Below are 17,346 nucleotides of genomic sequence, written 5' to 3'. Positions count from 1 at the left end.
TATGTAGGGCCTTTCGATATTCTCACTAGAATCGGCCCTGTAGCTTACAAACTCAAACTACCTCACGAACTTAGTAACGTACTCCCTACTTTCCATGTTTCGAACTTGAAAAAGTGTCTGTCCGACGAGACTCTTGTAATCCCACTCGACGAGATCGAGATCAACGAGAGCCTCAACTTCGTGGAAGAACTAGTAGAGATCATGGACCGAGAGGCCAAGCAAACGAAGCAAAGTCATATCGCGATAGTGAAGGTTCGATGGAATCCCAAGCGGGGACCTGAATTCACTTGGGAGCGCGAGGATCAAATGAAACTGAAATATCCTCATCTTTTTACTTAGTTATTTGTATTTGCTTAAACTCTTATTTCGGGAAGAAATTCTCTCTAACAGGGGGATGATGTGACAACCCGAAATTTCTATCTTGTAAAGCCATTCAACTCAATCATCAGTCAGACTTGTTTTTGCTATCTTTTAACTTTGTTAAGAGTCTGTTTGAGTGTTCTAAGCCTAGTACATTCAAGGATTGTGTGTTAGGAAGTATCTACTAGAGTTCATTGTGTTGCATTCAAGCCGGAAAACTCCATCACATGGAGTTTACGGCCGTAAACTAGAGTTTACGGCCGTAAACTCTTGTCTAGCCATGAACTCTACCCCTTAAGTATGATTTTCCTCCATTTTTCTTCACTTTTCACACATCCAAGTCAAGAACACTCATTTCTCTCTCAAGTATCATCAAGAACACTTCCATTTCTCGTCAAATTTGTAAGTGATTCTTCCATTTATTAGTTGATATCCTTCTTGATCTAGTAAAACCCTATGATTTCATCCGTGAATTCATCTCTTTTGGGTTAGATCTTCAAATCATCAAGAACACCAAGAACACCAAGAACACGCTAGTTCTTTGGGCCGTGAACACCCCCTTCAAGCTTCCAAATCGTAAGTATCCTTTCCATATACTAGTTATCCATTAGAAGCTCTTGAATTACATCCAAGAATCAACCATTTTAGCATGATCATCAAGAGTTTACGGCCGTAAACTCTCCCTTGGCCGTAAACCCTTCTCACGATCATCTTCGGCCGTAAACACCCATGGCCGTAAACACCTTGGCCGTAAACACATCTAGGCCGTAAACACACCCTTGTGTGGCCGTAAACAACTTTAGTGCAATCATGTGTGATTGTAATACTTCATTCCAAGTGTTTCCTAGTCCCTAAGGTTGTTCCCTAGCATGATTAGTTGTTATATACACTAATTATATCCATATATGTGTCATTATATGCTTAATAGGATCCGTTTGTGCTCGAGACTTCACTTGACACTTAGCATCCTATATCGATCTAACATTCGAATCACTCACTACATGTGAGTTCATACCTCTAACTTATCTTTTAAATGATATTAAATGCTTTTATGGGGGGGGGGGATACAAGTTGAAAACATTATAGTTATTGTATCAAACACATGTGATTAATAACTATCAAACAAGTGGATTTCTTATACGTCAAAACTGTGTTATCAAACAAACTATTTCAAAACATTTTATAAACTGACTTCAAGTCATCTATAACCATTCAAATGGTTAAAACTCTTTTATATGCTAAACTCTTTATCAAACTCTTTTAAACTTATATATTGTCAAAATCATGTCTATATGGATATAGTTATATAAATAAGGTTGAAAGGGCTTAGGACTGATAACTCCCTTTATTTCCTGTTCCTTGTTTGGTTGTGGACTTAGGGTATCGGTTGTTTGTCCGAGTGTCGTTTAAATCTTAGTTATATATTATGTATATGTAAATAGATATAAAAGTTCTTCCATTCAGTTCAATACCTTTGGGCAGGAAAGGTGTTCAAACATGATCAGTCATTCAAACAACAGTACTAGTAAACTATAACATGTATAGTTTAGAGGATTACCATTTCCTATTTCTAGAACAATGAAACTTACAAGAGTCAGTTCATACATGAGTCAGTTCAAACATACTAAACACTAGACAGAAAGAACATACTAAACACTAGACAGAAAGAACATACTATACACTAGAGCAGAAGGATTATACTATACACTAGAACAGAAGGAACATACTATTCACTAGAACAGAAGGAACATACTACACTAATACAATAACAAAGATAACATTAATGTGAGCCACTACTTCATGGCACGACAATATACTGTTGTGTCGCGTTTTATAACCAGAGTCTCCTGGAGGGAGAGCGTGAGTTTGTGTATAGATCTATACGGGATTGACCATCCTACACCTTGCTGCTAGCTACAGTGGGACCTGCAGGTCTACGGGTGACGAATTTCATATCATTTCGACGTCTTTGATCGTCGTGTTTACTAGTCAATCAAGTATCGTTATAATCTCATAACAAACATACTGTGTACCCAAAATTATATGTTATAAGATCATACCCCAATTACATTTAAGTAACTGAACTAGGATTTTAGGGAAGAAAGTGTGTGAATTTGAACTGTCCGACAACTGAACCGGGAGTGCCTTACTTTTCTCATTGAAAGTTTCATATCAACTAGTAAAGTTTTAAGTATTTTGTTTTGACTTTGTTTTAAATTAGTTTTATATTAATTGCAAGTAATCGTTATTCATTTTTGACTATTCTAACACAAAGTTTAACCACGAACTCCTCGTGGATTCAACCCTTACTTACCCTAGCTATCTAGTGGTTTTGAGGTTATTTTTGATTGAGACAACGACCTTGATCAAAATTTGGCGCCGTTTCTGGGGAGATTGTGTGCTTAAACTGTTGTGTTTAAGTAGTGATAGTCTTCTATTTTCATTTTTAACTCTTTTTTGTAGTTCATGTTTGGTTTATTTATATCTTGCAGGCACACCGGTGCATGCATACAAGACATAGCGGACGCTCTTCACCGCTTGCGTTTGACTGAAAAATTGAAAGGACGTCTCGTTCGAATTGGGTAGCTAGAAGGAACATCAACACTATGAGTGTAGAGAATGTGTTCGAGGAAGATGTGATGGCTGGGCAAGAGGTTGAAATCAACAATCTTTCACAAGTATTTCCACCAGTAGCTCCTCAATTCCCAAACAACAACAATGGGAACAACGAAAACAACAACAATGTTGGTGCACCAATCATCCCACCAGTACAACTACACCGGACATTAACAATCGTGGCTACAATGATGGAAATAGAGGAAATTGGGCACAAAATATAGGAGGCAATGGAGGAAACCACAATGGTGGTAATGGTAGAAATCAGAACCAAAATCCTAGAAATGTTGGTCCTTAATTCGGTAATGGTGGTAATGGTGGTAACGAGGATGACTGGGAGTTTGACGATGGAAGTGGCAATGATAATGGTTGGAATCAGAACCACAACGGTGGTAATTGTGACAACCGAAAATTTCTATCTTGTAAAGCCATTCAACTCAATCATCAGTCAGACTTGTTTTTGCTATCTTTTAGCTTTGTTAAGGGTCTGTTTGATTGTTCTAAGCCTAGTATATTCAAGGATTGTGTGTTAGGAAGTATCTACTAGAGTTCATTGTGTTGCATTCAAACCGGAAAACTCCATCACATGGAGTTTACGGCCATAAACTAGAGTTTACGGCCGTAAACTCTTGTCTAGCCGTGAACTCTACCTCTTAAGTATGATTTTCCTCTATTTTTCTTCACTTTTCACACTTCCAAGTCAAGAACATTCATTTCTCTCTCAAGTATCATCAAGAACACTTCCATTTCTCATCAAATTTGTAAGTGATTCTTCCATTTATTAGTTGATATACTTCTTGATCTAGTAAAACCCTATGATTTCATCCGTGAATTCATCTCTTTTGGGTTAGATCTTCAAATCATCAAGAACACCAAGAACACATTAGTTCTTTGGGCCTTGAACACCCCCTTCAAGCTTCCAAATCGTAAGTATCCTTTCCATATACTAGTTATCCATTAGAAGCTCTTGAATTACATCCAAGAATCAACCATTTTAGCATGATCATCAAGAGTTTACGGCCGTAAACTCTCCCTTGGCCGTAAACCCTTCTCATGATCATCTTTGGTCATAAACACCCATGGCCGTAAACACCTTGGCCGTAAACACATTTAGGCCATAAACACACCCTTGTGTGGCCGTAAACACCTTTAGTCCAATCATGTGTGATTGTAACACTTCATTCCAAGTGTTTCCTAGTCCGTAAGGTTGTTCCCTAGCATGATTAGTTGTTATATACACTAATTATATCCATATACGTGTCATTATATGCTTAATAGGATCCGTTTGTGCTCGAGACTTCACTTGACACTTAGCATCCTATATCGATCTAACATTCGAATCACTCACTACATGTGAGTTCATACCTCTAACTTATCTTTTAAATGATTTTAAATGCTTTTATGGGGTGGGGGGGGATACAAGTAGAAAACATTATAGTTATTGTATCAAATACATGTGATTAATAACTATCAAACAAGTGGATTTCTTATACTTCAAAATTGTGTTATCAAACAAACTATTTCAAAACATTTTATAAACCGACTTCAAGTCATCTATAACCATTCAAATGTTTAAAACTCTTTTATATGCTAAACTCTTTATCAAACTCTTTTAAACTTATATATTGTCAAAATCATGTCTATATGTATATAGTTATATAAATAATGTTGAAAGGGCTTAGGACTGATAACTAGCTTTATTTCATGTTCATTGTTTGGTTGTGGACTTAGGGTATCGGTTTTTTGTCCGAGTGTTGTTTAAATCTTAGTTATATATTATGTATATGTATATAGATATAAAAGTTCATCCATTCAGTTCAATACCTTTGGGTAGCAAAGGTGTTCAAACATGATCAGTCATTCAAACAACAATACTAGTATACTATAATAGGTATAGTTTAGAGGATTACTACTTACTATTTCTAGAACAATGAAACTTACAAGAGTCAGTTCATACATGAGTAAGTTCAAACATACTAAACACTAGAAAGAAAGAACATACTAAATACTAGACAAAAAGAACATACTATACACTAGAGCAGAAGGAACATACTATACACTAGAACAGAAGGAACATACTATTCACTTGAACAGAAGGCACATACTACACTAATACAATAACAAAGATAACATTAATGTGGGCCACTACTTCATGGCACGACAATATACTGTTGTGTCACGTTTTATAACCAGAGTCTCCTGGAGGGAGAGCGTGAGTTTGTGTATAGATCTATACGGGATTGACCATCCTACACCTTGCTGCTAGCTACAGTGGGACCTGCAGGTCTACGGGTGACGAATGTCATATCATTTCGACGTCTTTGATCGTCGTGTTTACTAGTCAATCAAGTATCGTTATAATCTCATCACATTTTACCTTAATTAAACAAACTGCTTTAAGGTAGTTAGTACATTGGTAGTTACTTATATACAATACTACTGTACATCTTCATTTTACCATTACATTCATATAGTGATCTTCTCACATAAACGGTAATGTAAGCTATTTTCTGGTAATGATAGTCATACTTGGGAAAAACACTCACTTTTTACAAAAGAATAAACATACAAAACAGTCGTGCCTTGGTAGAAGACTACTTTAGTAGAAAATATAGGATTTTCTAGGAAGTATACAAACATTTACATCAAACACATACAAACTTTACATCAAACACTTACAAACATTTTCATCAAACTTATACAAACATTGACATTAAAATACTTATGAACTCACCAGCTTTAATGTTGATCTACGCTTTCAAAATAACTTGTATTCTCAGATCACCAGTAGACATGTACCGATGACTAGGTTTTGAGAAGACAGAGCATGTTCAAGACTCGTCTTTTATTTTGATTCATATTTTGGTGTCTTTCAAACTATACACAGAACACACTTGTATTAAAATTATATTATTAATGCAATGGATGATGTTGTTGCTTATTTTACTATTATGCATTGTTATGATACTATACATGACGTCCTCCTCCCCCGAACGTTTCCGCCGTTCTGGTTTGGGGGTGTGACAGTAATAGGCAGAATCAAGGAAATCGGGGTGGAAATGAAAACTACAACAACAACAACCAGAACAACCAAAATTTCCACAATAGTGGTAAAATGATTACAATGACGGATTTGGGAATGAAGGCTTTGGAAATCACTAGCAAAGGAATCCATATGGTGGATTTAACAATGTAAATGTAGGGTTCTACAACGAAGGTAACCAACTTCCTCACGTTTACTTTCTGCAACCCAATCGACAATCTATGGCATCTCATTTTCAGCCGGGAGAGCATGATGATGCCTCACCTGTACTCTTCGAGGAAGGAAATGAGGACTATGTGGAAGTAAGACCACAACTAATTAGTGTCTTACTGTTTTTCAAAGGTAATAAGCATGATGATCCATATAATCATCTCCATGAGTTCCTTGCAATTGCTAACGCAAATACTCTGTGAGGAACTAATAGAGATTTATTTAGACTTCACTTATTTCCGTTCATGTTAAAAGAGAAAGCTAAGTATTGGTTTACTACTATTTCTACCCATAGTATTACTACATGGGAGCAATTAAAAACTAACTTTTTGCAAGAGTATTACCCTGCAAGTAAAACAACGTAAATAAGAAAGGCGATACAAGATTTTTCACAAAAACCCAATGAAGAGTCTCATGATGCATTTGAACGCCTCAAGGAATTGTTGTGTTCAGGTCTCCATCATGAATTTCCCCGTTGGCAACTTGTATGTTTCTTTTATGATGGAGTCGACGCTGCAAACCAAACCATGATAAATGCCTCATCTGGTGGCACTATTATGATGCAAGATAATGAAGACGCTTGGTGATTCTTGGAGCAGTTGAGTCATGTTTCAAAAAACCACTTACTTAGCCATGAAATGAGACACCCCAGTTTCATCATTTGCTTCAATAGGTCTAGACAAAAACTGGAAAAATGAATTCAAATATGATATTAACTCTTGAAATAAAAAAACGACTTACTACTCTCTAGCCTAGGCAAGGAGAAAGGTGTATTTGTTTCGTAGGGGCAAAAATATGTGTAATCTGTGGAGATTCAAGATACATTACGGATGAGTGCATGAGAAGTCAAGACAAAATCAATCAAGTGCATGCTTATGGTAAATTCCAAAATAGTCTGTGACCATTCAGTCGGAACTACAACCAATGCATGAACTAAAAGAACAATGGAAATTTCTGTTGGGTTTTGAGCATAACAAAATTCTTATGGTGTACATGCAACCCTAATTGCTTTGGATCTAGGTTTTTCTAATTTGAACATAGAAACTATGAATATCAAAGCAATAGCCCTATGACTAGCATACATATATCGAAAATCACATATGATTAGGGTTAGAATCTTTACCTCTCTTGTTAAGTAGCAATAACAAGATTAATTCTTCTTGGTCTTCACTTCTGAAAGCCTACTGCCCCAAGTGTTGCACCTCTAATGGAGTCACAAACAGTCATTGCAAGAAGATGACTTAGGAGAGAGTTGAAATCGGCCAGGGCTTCCTAGAAACTCATAGGGGCGAATTCCACTAGCAAAGGGGTATTTATATAGATGTGTGGGCTGCTAGTAATAAAACTTATGGGCTTCCACACAAGTTTCGTCCACTCCACTCTATGGAGTCAATCAGCCCAATTATGCAACTATCAATGATTTGCATAACAGTCCCCTAATTATTTAATCAGTCTCTCTTGACCACTAAAATAATTCCAAATTAATTTCTGATCAATACTAATTAAATAATATGATTTCCAAATAATATATTAATCTTGTAATATAGTAATAAAACTATTTTGAGTACAAATTTATTATTCACATAATAAATTCTACTCTATCCTCTTGTCATCCTATCAAGTTGCATGACTGAAGGCAACCCAAAAGGACCATGCTCATAATCAAATCAAGTACATACCAAAAATAGTTATGGGCTTAGACACCTAATCCAACAGTCTCCCACTTGGATAAGTCTAATAACTATAATTGCAATTACGACTCCAGATCTGATTAGCAATCGTAGCTTTCAAAAGCCGCTGTCGAACTCTGATCTTATCAGCAATGCATCCTTTAGATAATGGATCATATATTCCTCCATTCACAAGATATCGTATAGACATGATACAAGGATTATAATCATTCTCTCTGTCTATGTGTTGTTTCCCGATTCCCGATTTAAGACGACTGACAATAGACTTCAGTTGAACACATCAACTTAGTCTAGGCTTGGCCAAGCGCTTAGGTGTCATCACTAAATCATCGAGGGGCCCACATATATCGCTTTTATCCCTCTTAGGGTAAAAGGAACAGATAAACTTCGACTCATATGCTTGCACTATTTACTCATCAAATTACACACAACAATACGTTTTATAACACCAAGTTACTGGTTCGTTTACGCATTATCAATGCGCAACCGACTTGTAAACAACAAATCATATGTCTCTGTTTCAATAATATAAGATATTATCGTCTCATAATAACCCGTGATAAAATCCATGAAGTGATTCACGTGAGCGTGGGTTTAATCCAATACTCAAATCTTATTTCAGGAGTACTCATGAACACTGCAACAGACTTTTGCTATGTCTAAACACTTCAGACAATCTACAGTCGGATTCATGACAGTCTTGCCTCAATACCTACTTCCAACATATGATCGACTGTGGATGTTTGAATAATCTTAGTATTCGGGAAGTCAAAACATGCGAAGTGAAACACAAGAACAATCGAATCCAATATGGCCTCAACACTTTGAGTATAAATAAAAGACCTTTTATTTAATCACCATATCGATTACACATTATTCATTGTATAATGTTTCAGATAATCAACTTAATACTTGAATTGAAACAATAGTCATCCCATGCTCCAAGCATGCACACTATGTTTACCTATGGTTCTTACTTTGTGAAATAGATCAATTGAACACATTTCCAATCATTCTCATTTCACAATTCCCAATCCTTATCACAAGTGTAAGAATACCAAATTCTTGCCATTATTAGAATATGTTAGATTCTAACATTTTACGCAATGATCCTTTTGTAATGACATAACACCAAAGTCATAAAGACTTTGCCAATGATATTACAAAGCGCTCTATTGGAGATTGTTACAAGACAATTCCATGGATATGAAGTCTCACATTCAAAGTACATTCCTTTGAACATCCTTCTCGCATAAAAGTTTCTAATCTACATATATATTCTTGATACCCAACTCCCAATACGGAAACATTTCCATATTTTCCATATGACAACTCATTCAAATATAATCCTATCTATTCAAAATAATGTCGATATGGTCCATCCATTACTGTACTTCCAATTGCCCACAAGCGACCACTCCTTAGCGAACCTTAGATCGTCCTTGATAGTTGTTTAACTACTTTAGCCATATCTGGTTCTGGTCCTTTTTCCCTCTTAATGCCCTAGGCACTTGGAAAATCAGAACGGTCGAATATTACAACATATACAATCGATCCTATACCCGAAGCGTATGGGATACGATTCATAATGTCTTACATAAAGACATGATACTTTATCAGTCTCCTGCTATAATATTGCCACATATAGAATTTCCTTATGTTGAACCTTTTCATCATAACATTCATATATGTCCTTTGACTAAATTCGATTAAAATTTCTTGATCTAAGCTTTTAGATTTGAAATGAAGTATAATATTCTCTCCCTTAATTATAGCAAAACAACTTTTCAACCTCTGCAAATTTGCGAATTGAAACTTTTGTTTTCTATAATTAATATTGCTAACTCGCAATACTTAACATAATAATCAGGCTCCCACTAACATGATAATTATTTCCTTACCAGCATAACACTTATGTTCCCACTAGCTTTGACATGTATTTAGAAATCAGCTGGACTTCCAGAAATCAATAATTATTGACTTCCTTAACCAAAGTTCATATTTCTGATACGAGATACTTCGATAAGTCTTTATCTAAGCTTCTCACACTCATACACCTTTCCTTCGATAGCTCATATGTGTGTCTAAACAATTCTAGAACTTATAGCAATAAGTCCCAAATGTTCAGACTAATTGCTAAATCTCACAATTCGAACTATGAAGAGGGATGCCGTAATCATAATCGAATTTGAGAATGCAATTTACACATTTGCTATCTCCTTTAAATCTTCTTAGTTAAAGTGTTTCCTCACAATTATTTTCATGAATTAGAGAGAATCCTTTCCACTTAGATTTTATGGTGTATGCGTTCCTATCCATGTGAATTTGTCATAACCATGATCTCAAGACAATGTTTGTGACAAATCCAAACTCTTATGGACTGAACTTGTTCAATCTTAATTTCTTGCCATCTAGTAGCACAAGGGCCTACCATGTCTTCCAAGTTGTTCAACAGCTCACCCATACAGATCAATGTTCTTTCATTGATCAAGGTATTTTTCCTTATGTAATCAATTGAGAACTCTTAGGACTCACATGCGTAGTTAAATTAACTGGAATGGCACAGAAATCAAGAATATGTCAACACAATAGGTTATAAACCTCAAGTCGTGTGATAGTGATAGACAATAGGTTTGTTCTTGATTAGTTCCTGAAGCTATTCAAGACCATTAAGACTCCCACTGACCTCTTGACATATAAGATTCTCTTGTCAAGAAACATTCCTCGACAAACAAATATTCAAGAGTTAGTACGGATTTTTATCAAGACAAACACATCACATAATTGGTCTTAGTTGGTCTTTGTCTTATCCACGACATCACAATTTACCAATTTCAAACGTTCAGGAGTAAGAAACTTTTCTACTCCATATTTGATGAGTGTTTTAAACCTTCTTAAGATGATGTCACTAAAGTCACAATCTTGGAGTACGACTCTAAGACTTGATTTTGGAACGAAGTATGATTCACCTTTTGATTTAACCATTTCAACAATTCACGATTCCTCTTCTTAGCCATACTAATGCACTAAGGTGTCCTTGGAGGATCAATCGTGACACGATTTCATAATCACTAAGTTAATCATAAAACACGATACCTAAGTACTCTTCCTTCTTTTCAGATTGGAGAAACTTTTATCTTTCTGCGTAATTGATTTTTCTTATTCGTTCTGCCATACATTGAAACTTTTCAATGATTCAGAATTACACTTAATCTTGTAAGCATAACCATATTTACTAAACTTTTAGCAAATCATGACGAATATTCTTGTCGTTATTTGTGGTGGACTTGACCTAGTGCACAACAATGCGTACTAGATCCTTTAGTCCTTCACTTTACTCACATACTTATGTGAACAAGGAATTAGTCTTGATTTTCCAAATACGAAGGTTCTCATTCATCATACAATACCAGTTGCATGATTTCAAGCATCTGTCCAATTGGAACTTGGGTGATGAGAATCTTTCCTTATTTAGTAAATTTCTGACACTACCACAAATAACACAATTAAGAATCACATCCACTTTCAATATTGCTAATAATAGAAACACACAAACATCAATTTTCACAAAAGTCATTGCAAGGATATATATAAATAAGAAAAAAATCAAAATTTATTTTATTTATAAAAACGGGGAAAACTTGTCCTTACAACGCAATTACAAATGAAAACTATGTTATTCAATATTCCTAAGCAATCTATCATAACTCCTATGCAGCAGCTCAAAAAGCCGATCATCGATCCATGCGATCGAAATTCATCTCTTCGCGATCAGACTCAACATACTTTTCCTTTAAGCTTCCTTTCTTTTCTTCGATCCTACAAAACATTAAAATGCAATCTTATCACATCATACATTAAGAATATGCAAATAGGAACTTAATAGGGTTAGATAGTGGATTTTACCTGAACCAGAGTCATACATATTGACTCTCCCATCCTTTCGATCCTTCAGGTAGATATGGCAGCTTCGTAACCAATGCCCCTTCTCTTGGCAGTAGAAGCAAATAGACTCTTTTGGAATAACACATGGGAGAATCTCAGATTCAGCCTTTCTCTTTACCATCCGGTCAAACGTTTTGACCATGGCCAATCCATTTACATTGGGAAGAGTAAGTTTTTGTGGACTTCCAATGTTGCCATTGTCAATGTCCATGGAAGTTTGGGAGGTTGATCTACCAGTCAAATTTGCTTCACCAATGTGCCAAATCATTGCCGATTCAGCAGCAATAAGCAAATAGGTGAGATCAATGAGGGTCACATCGTGGTCCATCATATAGTAATCTTTAATGAACTCACTATATGATTCAGGAAGTGATTGAAGAACCAAGTCAATAGCCATCTTCCTCGAGACATTGACACCCAACATTCCCAGTGTATCAATGTGTGACTTCATCTCCAAGACGTGTGCACACACAAACCTTCCATCTTCATGTTTGCTTGCCAATAGGGCTTGAGTGACATTGAACTTTTAAAGTCTTCGAGCACGTGGGTCAGGCAGAATTATTGGAGGAGGTAAAGGAAGTGAAGCATGATTTCCATTTCCACAATCCAATCGTGGAACATTATCTTCATGTGGAAAGCTTTTTCCAAAGGATTCAGGAAGACCATATTTGTTAGAATTTGACATCTATAAAAGGTAGAAATTCAAGTAAGTTGATCTAAGTCCTTAAGACAACACCCAAATGAAATATTAAGGCTAGGACCCAACACAATATTCTACAAGTCGGAAGAGGGATGCTGTAAACCTGTTGCAGAATATTTGAAGGTAGGTAAATGACGATTTACCAATTTCCACCATGAAAAACGAAAAAGAAAATTAGGTTTTAAATGAATTTAAATTCCTAGATCTTTTGAGATTCACTGAACCTTTCAATGGCATGTTTAATCTCTATTATGCCCTTCAAGTTTGTGACTGAGATACCGAGGATCACAAACAAGGTGTGAATAACCATACAAATTAGCCTGGTACTATCCAACATGTTTATCACCTAATCAATGTGTCGGCTAACCACACACACTCCATTGATCTATGATAATCTACGAGCTACCCATTGCCATCCTTCATTAGTCCCATATTAGTGTGTCGGTTAACCACACATGCTCCACTAACGACCAACAAGGTGTAATGTGCAATTTCATGAATTAACACCAAATTCACATTTTTCTTAAAGTAACTAATGTTTGGGAATTTATAAAAGCGTTTAGTTACTTCGTATTTCATTATAATTATAATGGAAGGTTGTGTCTTGTGACAACCGTCAATTTTGGCCAAGTCAAAGTCAACTAAAGTCAACAAGTCAAACCGGTCAACTCATCTAACCCTTGTATATTACGGTTTCAATTATGTTTCTTATTGAACAACTCGCAATCTTAATACAAAGTATCACTTAGAGTTTTCACGTGTTCGGAAATTCTAAACCCTAATCAGGGCAAGTGATGAAACTACTCAATAAAACATTATTCCTTAACCCTCGGGGGCATATAACAATCATAACAAGACTTAACGAGGTTTACAAACCTTACGTTACAGAGCCAAAAGAAGTCTCTCCCAATCTCTTTCACTCTATCTCTCTCTACCTCAAATCTCTCCCAAATCTCTCCAAGTATGTGAAATCTCTCCCAGATCTCTCTCTGAATGAGAAATCTCTCCAAGTGTGTGAAATCTCTCCCAAATCTCTCTCCGAATGAGAAATCTCTCCAAGTGTGTGAAATCTCTCCCAAATCTCTCTCTGAATGAGAAATCTCTCCAAGTGTGTGAAATCTCTCCCAAATCTCTCTCTGAATGAGAAATCTCTCCCAAATCTCTCTCTGAATGAGAAATCTCTCCAAGTGTGTGAAATCTCTCCCAAATCTCTCTCTGAATGAGAAATATCTCCATGTGTGTGAAATCTCTCCCAAATCTCTCCAAGTATGTCAAATCTCTCCCAAATATCTCTCGAAATCTCTCTCAACTTCTTATAATCACTCGGGGCATCCCGACCCTCGATTTAGTCGAAAACCGCTCGAAAACGGAAGTCTACGCGAAAAAAGCCTTAAGGAGCCGAACCCTCTTAAGGAGCCGAACCTCCCTTAAGGAACTGAAGCCTCTTGAGAACCGAAACCTCCTGAGAACCGAACCTCCTGAGAACTGAACCTCACCTTCGGCCCGAGAGCTTGACCTTCTGTCCGAGATCCTGACCTTCGGTCCGAGAATGCTACTTTCGGCTCCTACTCCACTCCCGGTTCCCTCTACTCTCGGTTCCAATGCACCAGCCGAACTCTACCTTCGGTTCTAGTGCTGCTAAGACCGAGCCTTCGCGACCTTCGGCCCCAACTTCGGATTTTCGCCTTTTTGCCCGGTTTTCGACCACGACTCAATTTTAAGCCCGTTTTTAATTATTTTAACGTGGGATTTTCACTCAAACTCGTATTTTGACATATAAAACCCTAAATATTCATATTTTAATCATATTTTGAGGAAAATCATTGCCTAAGAATAAAATCTATTTGGTGAGATATTTAGGTGGAGTGTTGACTTAACCTTTGGACAATGACACAAGCAACCTCCCCATACCTTCATAGCACAACCCCTTGTCCTTCCACCATACCTAGTCATTCCATAGTACTTTTCCCACCATTTTTTAGCCACACACTTGGTCAAGAGCTGGAAAGCTCTCCTCTCTCCTCACATTTCTCTCATTTTCCACCAAAGAACAAACTTCATTCTCTCGCACTTTCTCTCTCTAAATTTCGAGATTCAAGGCTATTCTCCAAGCTTTTCTTCTACCTTTGGTAAGTATTATCATCCTTCATATGATTATTCCACCTCTTTCTATTCAAATTATAGGTTGCTTACACAAACTTCATCATATTTGTGTTAGTTCTTCGAATCTTCAAGCAATCTTCTAAGTGTTCTTGAGTTGAACACTTCTTTTCTTCATCATCCATCTACTGAAATCACTCAAGGTGAGTTCATACCCCTACATTTTCATGTTTTCTTCAAGTTTTAGGGGGGGAATACAAGTTAAAACACCAAAAACTTAACTAAACTCAAATAACAGCTTTCATCAGAAAAGTTGAGTCTTATTCACGGACTGTTTTGACTATCGTAAACTTAATATCTTTCAAAACTGTTTAATATGAAAATAGTTCAGGTTCATACCTTTAAAATGACTACTTGCACATCTCCATACGATTTTTTTACGATTTATGGTGATTTTTAGAAAACAGCCTATCATTTCAAAAACGAATTCGGACCAGTCTGTGAATATGAACATTTTAACACAAGTTAAAGACTTCTAAAAATCATAATAAAAATTATTAATAAACTAGACACATTTTGTGAACTCTCAGAATTTACGGATTCAGTTTTCGACTTCGTATGATTTTTCTATGATTTTTCTAAAACAGTGCTGAAAGGTTAAAAACTAGTTAACAGCTTACAACTTTCATAACACTTTGTAGTATTTTGAGCAAAGTGTATAACCATAAGTTCTAAATATTGAATGTATTTTCTTATTAGTTTATCATCATAAACTGAAATTTAGTCATTCATGATAAGGTTTACTCATTCATTTCGAACACATATAATAAACTTCACTAAACATAGTTTATGGATTTTTACTACATGAAAAAGGTTTTACTCTCAAAACAAATGGGTTTTTCATATCCTACGTGATAAACTATAATAGTAATAGTTTAAGGATTTCATATCACTAATTTATTCAGAAAAGGTGATTTAACTTCCTCCACGGAAGAGGTTTTAATATCAAACTATGTGTGAGGCAATTCTCTCCCCGTACGTTCGAGTACGGGATCCCAATTCCTATAAGTTATAACCAGAGTCTCTTGTAGGGAGAGCGTGATAATTGTGTATAGATCTATATTGGGATTGACACCCCACACCTCGCTGCTAGCTACAGCCAGACCGGCAGGTCTGCGGGTGACAAGAGTCATAGTATCTTAACGTCTGAAAAACGTTGTGCAGGTTATTTCTCGTCATAGTATGGTTATAGCGACTCACATAGGTAGTTAACAATCTTTCAAGTTTACATGGAAAATTCTACTTTGAAAAGGGGTTTTATTTCTAAACTAAACGAGTTTATGTCGATTTAAACTTGCATGAATTACTTTAAGTATGGAAAAATACTTGTTTACTCTCGGTCCCGGGATTTATGTCACACCCCCAAACCAAGGATGGCGGAAACGTCCGAGGGTGGAGGACTTCATGTAAAGTATCACAACAACGAGTATAATAGTGCTCAAAGTAAATACAACCATCATAAATATAATTGAAAAGGTTACACCATAGTATATGTTTACATGTTTCAAAATCAATTACATTATGATGACAAAATAAATTGTTTGACGATTTAACGTCCCATCCTCAAAGTGCTGATGTTTTCTTGTTTCACTGATTTCCTGAGAATACAAGTAGTTTTGAAAAGTGTCAAAAATTAAGTTGGTGAGTTCATAAGACTTTTGTTTGAGAAAGAAACTGTTTTCCTTGTAAAAGCGACAGTGTATGTTTCCAGAAAATCCAATATTTTCTTAATTAAGTGAGAAATGAATGCTCATATGTTATGCAATAATGAACCCTAGAAAGACCTGTAGGTTCCTTCTATAATTACCCAGCGTATATTAGTTATATAAATTTAAGTTAAATAAACCGTTGAATATAATGGGTCTGCCCTAGGTCCACAACCAAACAAGGAACAAGAGATAAGGCGGGCCCACCAATTCTAAGTCGATTGTGACTAGATTCTTATATAACTCCAGCATATACACTTAGCAATTATAGTTGAAGCCTAACAATTCTAGACGTAATGTAGTTTTAATAGAAATATGTTTCCAAAGAAAATCTAATATTTTCCTTAAAGAGTGATTCGTAAGTTTCCATATTAATAAATAGTGCATCCTAGAATTTCCTATAGTTTCCTTCTATAATCTCTTAGTGTATATAAGTTATATAAAATTTAAGTTAAATAGACCATCGAATGTAATGGGCCTGCCCTAGGCCCACAACCAAACAAGGAACAAGAAATAAAGCGGACCCACCAATTCTAAGTCGATCACGACTAAATTCTATATAACTCTATCATATACACTTAGTAATTATGACTGAAACTAACAATTCTAGATAGAATGTAGTCTTAAAAACCAAAGACCGAGACTATGATTATCATAATTCATCAAGTAGTGGTAGTGGACATAAACTATACATATCATAATTCACCAAATAGTGGTAGTGATAGTGAACATGAATTATGCATATTATAGTTTATCAAATAGTGGTAGTGGTAGTGAACATAAACTATACATATCATAATTCACCAAATAGTGGTAGTGATAGTGAACATGAATTATGCATATTATAGTTTATCCAAAAGTGGTAGTGGTAGTGAACATAAACTATACATATCATAATTCACCAAATAGTGGTAG

The 17,346-nt window shown here is 35.9% G+C and overlaps 1 non-coding gene across 1 annotated transcript; it reads right to left on the bottom strand.

The window, feature by feature from the left end:
• Positions 1-6,592: 6,592 nt before the first annotated feature.
• Positions 6,593-6,698, bottom strand: LOC145128120 (small nucleolar RNA R71). Its single transcript, XR_013716721.1, has one exon. It is a non-coding gene; the product is annotated as a small nucleolar RNA R71 (small nucleolar RNA).
• Between the last annotated feature and the right edge of the window lie 10,648 nt (positions 6,699-17,346).

This window comes from Lactuca virosa, chromosome 7, assembly GCF_052849685.1.
Source record: "Lactuca virosa cultivar CGN04683 chromosome 7, Lactuca_virosa_CGN04683_v6, whole genome shotgun sequence".
In the NCBI taxonomy this organism is placed as follows: Eukaryota; Viridiplantae; Streptophyta; class Magnoliopsida; order Asterales; family Asteraceae; genus Lactuca; species Lactuca virosa.
Note: the sequence above shows the minus strand (reverse complement) of the source record. Positions and strands in the feature narration are given on the sequence as shown.